This window comes from Magnolia sinica, chromosome 19 (assembly GCF_029962835.1).
Source record: "Magnolia sinica isolate HGM2019 chromosome 19, MsV1, whole genome shotgun sequence".
NCBI lineage: Eukaryota > Viridiplantae > Streptophyta > Magnoliopsida > Magnoliales > Magnoliaceae > Magnolia > Magnolia sinica.
The window spans coordinates 32,740,001-32,751,054 of NC_080591.1; the positions used below are offsets into that span (position 1 = coordinate 32,740,001).

General features: G+C 39.8%; 1 non-coding gene across 1 annotated transcript; it reads left to right on the forward strand.

The window, feature by feature from the left end:
- The first annotated feature begins 583 nt into the window (after positions 1-583).
- LOC131235784 (small nucleolar RNA R71) lies at positions 584-690 on the forward strand. Its single transcript, XR_009166305.1, has one exon. It is a non-coding gene; the product is annotated as a small nucleolar RNA R71 (small nucleolar RNA).
- Positions 691-11,054: the final 10,364 nt, after the last annotated feature.

Sequence of the window (11,054 nt, forward strand, 5' to 3'; positions counted from 1 at the left end):
TGTGGGATTTTGAATCGATTCCTCTCGAGGTTTTCATTGATTTAAGAATTGCTTAGGGATTCCTTGAGGAGTAGCAGTTTGTCCATTCCTCCAAATAAAGTTTAGATGATTTCTCCACCTTAAATTGTATGTGTTTGAAGTGGGTCCTTTGAAAGGCCTTTAGTAGTTATTCACGACATTTAATTGCTCATTCAATATTTCTTGAAAAGTAAGTATTAGTGGGCAATTTTCAGTTGTATGAACGTTGCAAGCACAAATACCGCAAACGACTTCCTTAGCCTTATCCTTCTTAAGTTCCATGGCCTCAATTTTTCTTATGAGATTGGCCACTTTAGCATTTATATCATCTTCCTCTTTCAAAATATATATTCCTTCCATCTCCTTTGATTGAGTAAGCTTAGAAGTGGTGTTAGGTCTCGGGGAGATGTCCCATGATTGTGTGTTTTCAGCAAGTTTGTCAAAGTAATCTCACACATCATTGACATCTTTGTTCATGAATTCCCCATTGCACATTTCCTCAACCAATTGGCGTATGGAAGATGTCAGTCCGTCATAGAAGAAATTTGTTATGTGCCACGTTTCAAAACCATGTTGTGGGCATGAACTGACAAGATCCTTGAACCGCTCCCAACATTGGAAGAATGTCTCATCTTCCTTTTGGGTGAAGTTCATAATCGATTTCCTGATGGTGTTTGTCTTATGGTATGGGAAGAATTTCTTTATGAACTCCCTTGTCATGTTGTTCCATCTGCCAATAGATGGTGGACGTAGTGAATACAACCTCATCTTAGATTTTTCTTTTAAAGATAAGGGAAATAGTTTTAGCTTAACCGTATCCTCAGACACATTAGGAAAATGTAAAGTGGCTATTATCTCATCTAATCCTTTCATGTGCAGATATGGACTTTTATTGAGGGTCAAAAATTACATATTAGACCCCAGTATTAGCCGATTTTACGAACATGAAAATGTTTAACGTCTTATTTTAATAATGTTTTTGTTCCAAGGTGAATTTAAGAGCTTGGATTGAAAAAGGGTACTAAAGGCATGAATTTGATGCTCACAAATCACCAAGGCAAGGGAGTGATCCTAAGAGATCGAGATCGAAAGATTTACATGCCAAAGATTCGAGAAAACCAAGTGATTAACTATAAAGAGGCCTGAAAATTGTCCTGAATGTAAGATCATAGGGTTCCCACCAGCCATTTGGCTCGAAACTTTATATTTGGCCTAAGAACCATAAAGTAACCGTACATGTGAAATTTCAGTCGTTGGATCATTGTGGAAGTAGTCTAAAAGACAGATCAGCCATTAAATCATTGGTGTGGGGCCCACCTGATCTCTAGATATGCTTCATTTTTCATTTCAACCCCTCAAATTAGTGGAAAAATGGATAAATGGAGAGGATTTATCAAAACATCACTGAGGACCCCACCTTGAGGGTGTGCGTGTCCACAGCACACATGCACTAGCCATGCACCGAAACCAGTAGACCGATCAGCGTACGTGCCACGTCCCAAAATCGGAAACTAGGCTCACAAAATTCTCGATCACTAAATCCGGTGCCAATAGCTTCCATAGTACCCCATTCTCCGCTCCCAGCGCACATACGCCAGATTCCGATCCTAAGATCCTACAAGGAGGATTTTTCAACATACATTTATCTCGAAATAAGCATAACCACAAGTTTACCCAAATCACAAAAGCAACATCATCATCACATATCTACTAATATAAACTTTGAATATAATGCTGAAAGGGAAAAACATATGTCAAATAAAATCAAAGCCGCTGCGACCTAACGCCACTTGCACGCATCTATCGTGCATAAGCTTATAGAAAGCTTAGAGGATGGTGAAATTGTGTGCGCAAGATAAGTGCCAAGCACATAAAAACAATGCCATAATCATACAATGTCAAAAATACTGGCAAGATCATGAATCATATGATATCAGAGTAAGCTGAAACATACTAGTAAGTCCATGAGTCATACAATATAAGAGTACGGAATGCAGATCACAATGAGCCAAATATCAGATGCCGAGGACGTAATACAATATGTAAATCCTGACGAGCCAGGAATACCATCAACCTCATCTAAGCTATATAAATGCAGAAATATAGCAACTCAAAATGCTAAATGTTACGAATGCAATACAATATGCAGTGCGAATGAAATGACTAAGCTGGAGTGAAGTCGGGATGATAGTACATAGTATCGCAGGCTATGGGATCCATCACAAGGGACTCCTATCCAAACTAGTCCCAAACCTAAATTTGGATAGGCAGACTCAATGTGGTAAACCCCTGACCTCGGGTTAGTTGCGTGCCCCAACCGAAATCCTCGCTATTATGAAGGTACACAACAATTAGTTACGCACCACCAGCCCGAGTGGGTAGTGAATAAATGAATGAATGAGTATGCAACTCCTGCTCAATAAGTCCACGTATCAGTACTATACATCTTTGGGATCATACTGGGATCTAGTACACTCTAAACCAGATTGCCGCCCCATCACACGCAACCAGGTGAGTGAAAGAGACCTTACTTTCTGCCTAACCAGTAGTCAGCCAATTCTTACCTAACACATTGATAGCAAACCTATTTATGATCTGGTGAAACTCAGCCTAGTTTTGCGCACTACGAATTGGGCGGATAAGGCCACACCCCCTTCCAACCGATCATAACACAATAGGAGATGTGGCCTACTGCTCTTTGGCACTCGGGCACTCATGTAATCCACTCGGTCTAGACGTTGGAGAATCCTTTGCTACCAAGAGGGTTTAGAAATTTTCACCCAGAGCCATTAATGGCGGCCCGATGCTAGTAACAGATTTTTGGTGTCTCATCTGTCCATCCACGACATGCCTGTAAAGGTTAAGGCCCTGATGTCATTAGGGTGTATAATAATTACAACACACAATGCAAGATGCATGAGTCATACAATCTAGTCATGCATCAATCCTGCGCATATCGTGCGCTCATGTTAGACAATCTCTGCCTATGAGAGAGTCTCATAACAACCTGTCCAATGACATATGCAATGGCTAACTACATCTTATAATAAATATGCAGATGATGCGTATGGGCATGTATTATGATGTTATGCTATCACACACTCATAATCGGTATCGACAACCGGCACCGATAATCGGCCTCGATAATCAAAATCGGAATTGGCCTAACAAAGGGCCTAAGGGAAGGTCACAATGTGGACATTTAACCATCATCGCCCATCCATGTGGACATTTAACCATCATTGCTACCAAGGAGTGGCCCACATAAAGCTAAACGTATATTGGGCCCATGGCCTCACACAAGGGCCTAATATGCATCACATTGGGCCATAAATACATTACACCAGGCCTCATCAATGGCCACAACTACATCACAACGGGCCCCATACAATCTCAATGGGCCACATACAATCACAATGGGCCTTACACAAGGGTCTCATACATCAATCGGACTGCATCGCATGAGCCTTATACATCATAATGGGCCTCATCATATAGGCCTTATATACAACACATCGAGCCACATCACAAGGGCCTAAAATACATCAAGTGGGCCGCATCATATGGGTCACATATACATCACAATGGGCCTTGCCTAGAGGCCTCGAATACATCTCAATGAGCCTTGTCCATGGGCCTCTAATTCAAGCAGGTGGGCCCCATCATATGGGCCTTAAATAAAAGGCAGTCGGGCCCTATCACATGGGCTTCAAATATACATCATGATGGGCCTCATGGATGGGCCGCACCAATGGGCCTCAAGTAGGCTTGGACCACACCAAAAATCATTTTAATAGTTGTAGGTGTAACATGTGTATCACTGTACACTATCATTCCATGGGGGTCATGGCCCATTAATGATGATCAGCACTGTCCAAACATTATCCAGGTAAATCAGCACCATCCAAACATTTCCCATGTAAATCAGCACCATCCAAACATTATCTATGTAAATCAGCACCATCCAAACATTGGACAGCACCATCTAAACACTATCCATGTAAATTAGTACCGTCTAAACATTAGACAACACTGTCCAAACATTGTCCAGGTAAATCAGCACCATCCAAACATTTTCGATGTAAATCAGCACCATCCGAACATTGTCAATGTAAATCAACACCATCCAAACATTGGACAGCACCGTCCAAACACTGTCAATGTAAATCAGTACCATCTAAACATTGGACAGCACTATCCAAACATTGTCTAGGTAAATCAGCACTATCCAATCAGTGGACAACACCATCCAAACACTGTCTAGCACCGTACAGTACAATCTGGATGGTGTGGATGAAATAAATACATCAGGGTGCTGATAAGGAAAAATGGATGGACGTGTGAATATACAACACGTCATCAAAGTGGGCCCTGCCCGTCCAGAACATAGATGGATGGCGTGGCTAACAAATACATCACGGTGTGGCCCACATAGCATTGTCCATCAGGTCAAGCACCATCCAGATGATTCAAACGGTGCAGATGAAACAAATACATCATGGTTGGGTCATCACAGATGGATGGCGTGGAGTACAAAACATACAACATGGTGGGTCCCACACACGTGGCCCACCAGAGATCTGAATCTACCACCGTCCAAGGCCAAGGCCTAGATGGACGGTGTACATACATCAACATGGGGTCCATAGGACCTGCTGACGTCCAGTACCACAGCTATATAGCTGGTGTAAGGTACATCAACCAATCCACTAGCCCAGCAGGTGGGTCCCATGTGGCGGCCCACCTGAGCCGGGATCAAGCTGATATTCATGATTTCCCTTCATCCAGATCAGGCAGTGGGGCTAGCCCAATGACTGGATGGTCTGAATCACATATGCATAAAATAGGTGGGCCACATCAATAAGGAAGGAGAGAGAGAGAGAGAGAGGGGGAGGGAGAGAGAGAGAGAAACGTGAGAATGGGAGGGACCCCGCCACTATGGGCCCTCCCTATCCAATGCATAGATCAAGATGGGTCCCACCGTAAGTGAGCCCTTAAATCATAAAATAAAATCACCCATCGTCGATCTCCTCTTCCTTCTTCCAACAACACGATCTAAAGCTCCAAGGGGTGGATTTTAATGGTCGAGATGGACTTTGGCTGGTGGAATTGGGTGAAAGGAAGGTGGGTCACACCAAGCTCTCTCATGGAGGTTGGGACATTTGGGTTGCTTGGGAGAATGAGAGAGATGAGAGATGTGAGTGATTGGTGAGTGATGGTTGTACTTGATAGGGGATGGGTTGTAAGAGAGAGAGTTGACTTTGGGGTTTCTTGAGGATGGGTGTGAGGTGATGTGTACTTAACATGAGATGTGATTGATGGGATTGATTTGAAAACTCTCTCTTGGGTTTTACAACTGTGTGACAGTTTTCCTCGAACTAAATACGGGCCCACATCTCCTAGCCTAGGTATCGCCTCAGCACATAATACGCGATGTTAGAACCATGGTGATGGCGTGATCGTTAGGGTACAAGTCTCAGGTCGAGCCAACTCTGGAATATGGGATACGACTCAGGATCGCGTGCAAACGTCGATTACACATCGTGGGTCGCCGAAATTCGACCGGGAGGACCGCGGAAGCCTATGGAATGGTACGAGCTAAGACCGGGGAAGCCTACAGAACGATACGGGCTAGGATACGGGTCTCATAGCACGCTGACCCGATTTCTCTATAAAAATGAAAATTTTCATTTTTCTTCTACCACCGTCCGCACGAACGATTTCCATGGGCCACCTTCATCATCTGATTAGATGATCCGAACCATCCATTCAATCTAGGAAGTGGGGCCAACCATAGCCATGGTATCCTTTTACATCCATGCACATGCTCACAAGAATACCATTTCAAACACAAGATGAACGACAGGAAGATCTAATATAGTGGGCCACACCAAACTCGAGCAAAACTGTCCATTCCTAAGTGAAAATTTACCACGAATCTAATGGACAGGGTGAATTTCTCTGAAAACATCACTGTGGGGCCCACCTAGCATTTCAGCGCAAGAACCTTCACAATTATGCACGTCTGGACGTCCGGCCCTCCGTGGCCCATCGTTTGATCATGGACGTGATCAGATGGCTGATTCGGACCATCCAAAAGCTTGGAAAGAGGGTCCTGACCCCAATCATAGAGCCAAAATAGTTCGTGGGATGATCTTCTAGCCAAAATTCTCAATCAAACACAAGGCCTTTTACATTTCGTGGCTGCTCGCACGACTGTTTGTTGCATAAACTCCATAGGTTTCACATCGACTCTAGCCACCACCTCATGCTGCCTATAAAAGAAAGAAAGAAAGGGACATGAGAGGCTATCCTCAGACATAAGGCGTGAGGAGAAGAAGAGAAAGAGACGACGTGTGGTGACGGCCGGCCATCTCCATTCCTTCCTTCCTCTTTGGTTTTCTTGGTTTTGTTTATATCTTTCCTTAGGAGATTTTAGTCCATCATGATTATGATATGTTAAACCTCTTAGCTAGGGCAAAGAGTTAAAGATTGTAGCGTGATGGGGTGTGTTCGATGCTTGGATTTATGTTAAGTTGAACTCTTTTCTATTTTAGTTTGATTATAAGGAATATTCATAGTTTTTAATGGTTTGTTGTGACTTTAATTATAATAGATCTATGATAGCTTTAAGTATGGTCTTTTCATTATAGGGATTATAAACTTGGGAGCCTTGTTGTTCACCATCGTCCTATGGGCATGGTTGGATGATTGAACCCTTCCTAACGTTCATAACTCTCTTAGATTGGTTGTGGATTGGTTAATTTTTTTTGTTTACTTCGTCTCATGGGCATGGTTTTGTGATGGAATCAATGCTAGTTCTCATACCTCTCATCTATTGAAAACTAGATCAAAGGAAGTTCAGAATTGAATTTTAATGAAATATCTTCCAACTAGATAAAGATAGGACTCTAATTTCAATTGTGTTTATGAATCAAGCATAGATCTCCCTGATTGCTATAAGTGGATCCTTGGAAACCCTAGTTTCCCACCTTTGAATTTTACAAGTTTTAGTAGCGTACTTTACAATTATTCTCTTAACTTTTTCAGATTTAAATTACATCTTCTTCTAATTCTAGTTCATTTACTTTCAGATTACGTATAAGGTTTAGTCCCTGTGGATTCGACCTTGGTCTTATTGATTATTTCTACGTCGCAAACCTATACTTGGGGTGGTGAATAAGTTTTCAGCACTGTTGCCAGGGACTTACAGTTGCATTTTTCTAAGATTAACTAGCTTTAGAATTAGGTTAAGATTAGGGTTTTCTAATTTTAGGTTTAGGTTTATCTGTTTGAATTTTTTTAGAAACTAACTTAACTTTCCTATTTTGTAGGACCCTAAGATAGACTTTCTAAATTGGTAATCTCTTTATAATTTTTCTATTTTTTTATTTTTAGGATTAGGGTTTTATTTTCTATTTAGAAAAAATTTCCTTTTTAGAAACTAACATTATTTTCTGTTTTGTAGGATCCTAATAAAGAACTCTTCAGTCATGTAACTTCTTTTTAACTTCTTCCCTCTACTTACTTTCCATATTGCTTTAGGATTTTTCTTTTTTAGGTATAGATACAGAGTTAGGGTTTCACCATGCAAGAGTGGGAATGTCAGTATGCTGAGATAACTAAGAGATTTTGGGAAGGGATGTATGATTATTATGATAGAAATCAACATATGTTTCGATTTTTTTTTGAAACCATCATTGAGAACGGACCAAAATATAATGCTCCACTGGTTAAGAAGTCCTTACGTGATCATATACGGGAGAATAATTACGCTCCATGGATTAAGAAAACAGTATGTGAATGTTGGGGTTGTCAGAATTATGGGAGTGAGAATTATTATCACCCATCAGATAAGAAGAAAACAATACGTGATTATATTATAGGTGATAATATGTATCACAAACCATCATATTCTCCCACCTATGATCCGTATGACTATGATTGGTTAAAACATCAAAATTGGGAAGATGAACCAACAACTTGTTATAATGATTATTCTCTTGAATCTCCTACCTTTGAAATTCAACCAGAATCGATCCACATGAGAAAATTATTAGAAGAGCTTGAATCATGCCTCGATAGGTTAATGGAGGCTAGTGTAGCCCACCCTTAACCTAATTCAGAAACACAATTTGAGGAAGGTACATTAGAAGAGCTTGCAGCGCGCCTCGATAAGCTAATGAAGGCTCATTTACTCTAGTCTCAACTCAGTCCAAAAATACAATGCGAGGAAAGTGATCCCAACTCACTTTTAAAAAACTCTGGAATTTGGAATGAAGAGTTGGATTATGTTAATGAGTATATGGTTCAATTTCCCAAAGAGTCGATCTCTATGACAGTCTAAAGGAATAATCAAGAGACACTGTTGGTTTTCAAATATAATGATGATGTCAAATTTCACTCACATGACACACTTAGGTTCAATGATGAGGGAGAAGTTAGTTTATTCAAACCTCAACCCAATTTAGGAGTAGAATGTGAGGGAAGCAATCCCATCCCAAGTGTGTACTGCACTGAATTGGAAGATGATGAGTATTGGGATGACTATCATGAATGTACAACCTAAATTTCCCTGGAATCAATCTCAAGTTCGGTCCAGGTCAGTGATCAAGAAGTATATGAAGTAATCAGTCATAATGAGCTACTTCATTCATCTGACATGGCTAATTTAAATGTGGAAGATGAACCCCTTTCAACTGACCCTTCTAACTCTTGTGAGACATGTTTTGACCACTCCCCTGAATTGAATGATGATATGATTCAGGAGAGAGACGAGTTTCTCGATATGACTTTGGAATTTGAAACCACCCAGTTGAGGCCACCATCTGAGTTGTACACTTTTAATGATTTAATGCCTCTGTTGAGTAGCTTCAATGAGCATAGTATTTACATTAATGTTCTCCTACTGATTTTCAATCTATCGGTGTAGGGCAAGAGCAAGAGAGCATACTTCCATCCACTTCCAGAGACGATGGAATCCTTGGGCAGATCATCACAAGCTTCAATTTGAAAAATGAGTCACTCTCAACTGAATTTTCTAACTCTTTGGACAATTGCTTAGCACACTTTGTAGATTCAAATGACCCGATAATACAATAAATAATGAATGCCTTGCAAGATAGTACCTCGGTAGTTGTCACTGACTAAGAGAACCCTTATTCTGAAACCCCTCCTTCCCTAGATCATGATTTTCTACCATTAAAGGAGGAGGAGCTGACAATTGAACTGAAGTCTGAAACTTCAGAATGTGTCGAGACTACATTACTTTCTGAGAATTTTTCTAAATTTTATTTGTGTAGTCTCTGATTCACCATGTTGTACTAACTCTGAAACTTTCTTTATCATAGGTGAACCATATATACTCTAGACATCTTAAGAGATTAAAAGGAAACCTTATGCTGAGGTCCATAAATTACTCTAGGAATTCATGCTCCAGGGCATCCAAGCCTATTGCAAAAAGGGCTTTTAGATAATCTTGTTTAGAAACCTACTGAGAAATTTATCAAGATATTGGCCGGAGGAGGAACCTTGTAGAAACCTACTGAGAAATTTATCAAGATATTGGCCGGAGGAGGAACCTTAAAGCAATACTGAATAGCCTTTCCCCTGCTTTCCTAGTTCAGGATTGGTTCATTGCTTTCATGTTATGTCTAGGATAGTCGGCTTTATGCCGTTAGGATAGTTTGCTTTCCAGTTGTTATAGGATAGTTTGTTTTTTATTGGTTTAACTCTTGTGTCGACCCACCTTCACACTGAGATCTATTGGAAAAATCGTATAACTCCTTCATCAGGTACTATCCTTCCACCACTTCTCCTTCAATTTTGTTGTCTCATGTGTATTGCATGCTTATATCTTTTACATTGAGGACAATATAGATTTTAGGTTAGGGAAGGGAGATTAGGTTACCTAATCAATGTTTTCTCAGTCTTGAGCAAAAGTTGTGAATTTTTTTAAAATTTTCTAGATATTTTATGGATTCAAGTGATTTTAAAGGCCAACCTTAATTAAAAAGTGTAAGATATGTAATGTTAGTGATTTATGATTCTTGGATACAGTTACCTGTTAGATTTCATAGTTAAGTTCGAATCATTAATCCATGATTAGAAGTTTTAAACATTGATTGAGTCATAATTTCATATGTCACACCTAGCTTACACATTACAGCTTCAGTTCGATATTGAATTGTTAGCCTAGTAATCACTAGGCATGGAAGGAGCTAACCTGTGGAATTTTTCCATCATGTTCAATATATATATATATATATATATATATATATAAACAGAGAGAGTGTGAATACCTAGCTAAAAAACAGTTGTCGTCGAAAACAGCTACCTGTTAAAGATCTTTAAAAAGGTTGACACAGCGTGAAAGTCATCGATAGAAAAATAAAAAACTGGAAGAATAAAAAGGTTGAATTGTAAGGAAAGTTTTGGTTTAGGTTGGGTTATCCGGAATACTCTGTTTGATTATCAATGTTATCATGAAAATTGATGATTGGACCCTTAATTGTGATAAGTCGAGGTTACACTATACACCCATGGAACTCGATGTTTAGAATTGTTCTAATTGATGGATTAATACTTTAAACTTGACCATGAAGTTTACCAAGTGCTCGAGTTTAGGAGAAAGTAATGCCCAACATGCATGAATCTTAGAATTCTATTAGCTGGATTGTTTTTCAAAATCCACTTGAGTTTATAAAAATTGTCTTGTAATTCTCAAAATATTCTCACATACTTTGCTTGGAACTAGCAAAATGTTGGTTGGGGATTGTATTGAGGGTTAAAAATTGCATATTAGACCCAGTATTTCCTGATTTTACAAACACGATAATGCTTAATGTCCCATTTTAATCATGTTTTTATTGCAAGGTGAATTTAAGAGCTTAGATTGAAAAAGGGTATTAAAGGCACGGATTTGATGCTCACAAATCACCAAGGCAATGGACGGATCCTAGGAGACCGATATCAAGAGATTTACACGCCAAAGATCCGAGAAAACCAAGTGATTAACGATAAAGAAGCTTGAAAAT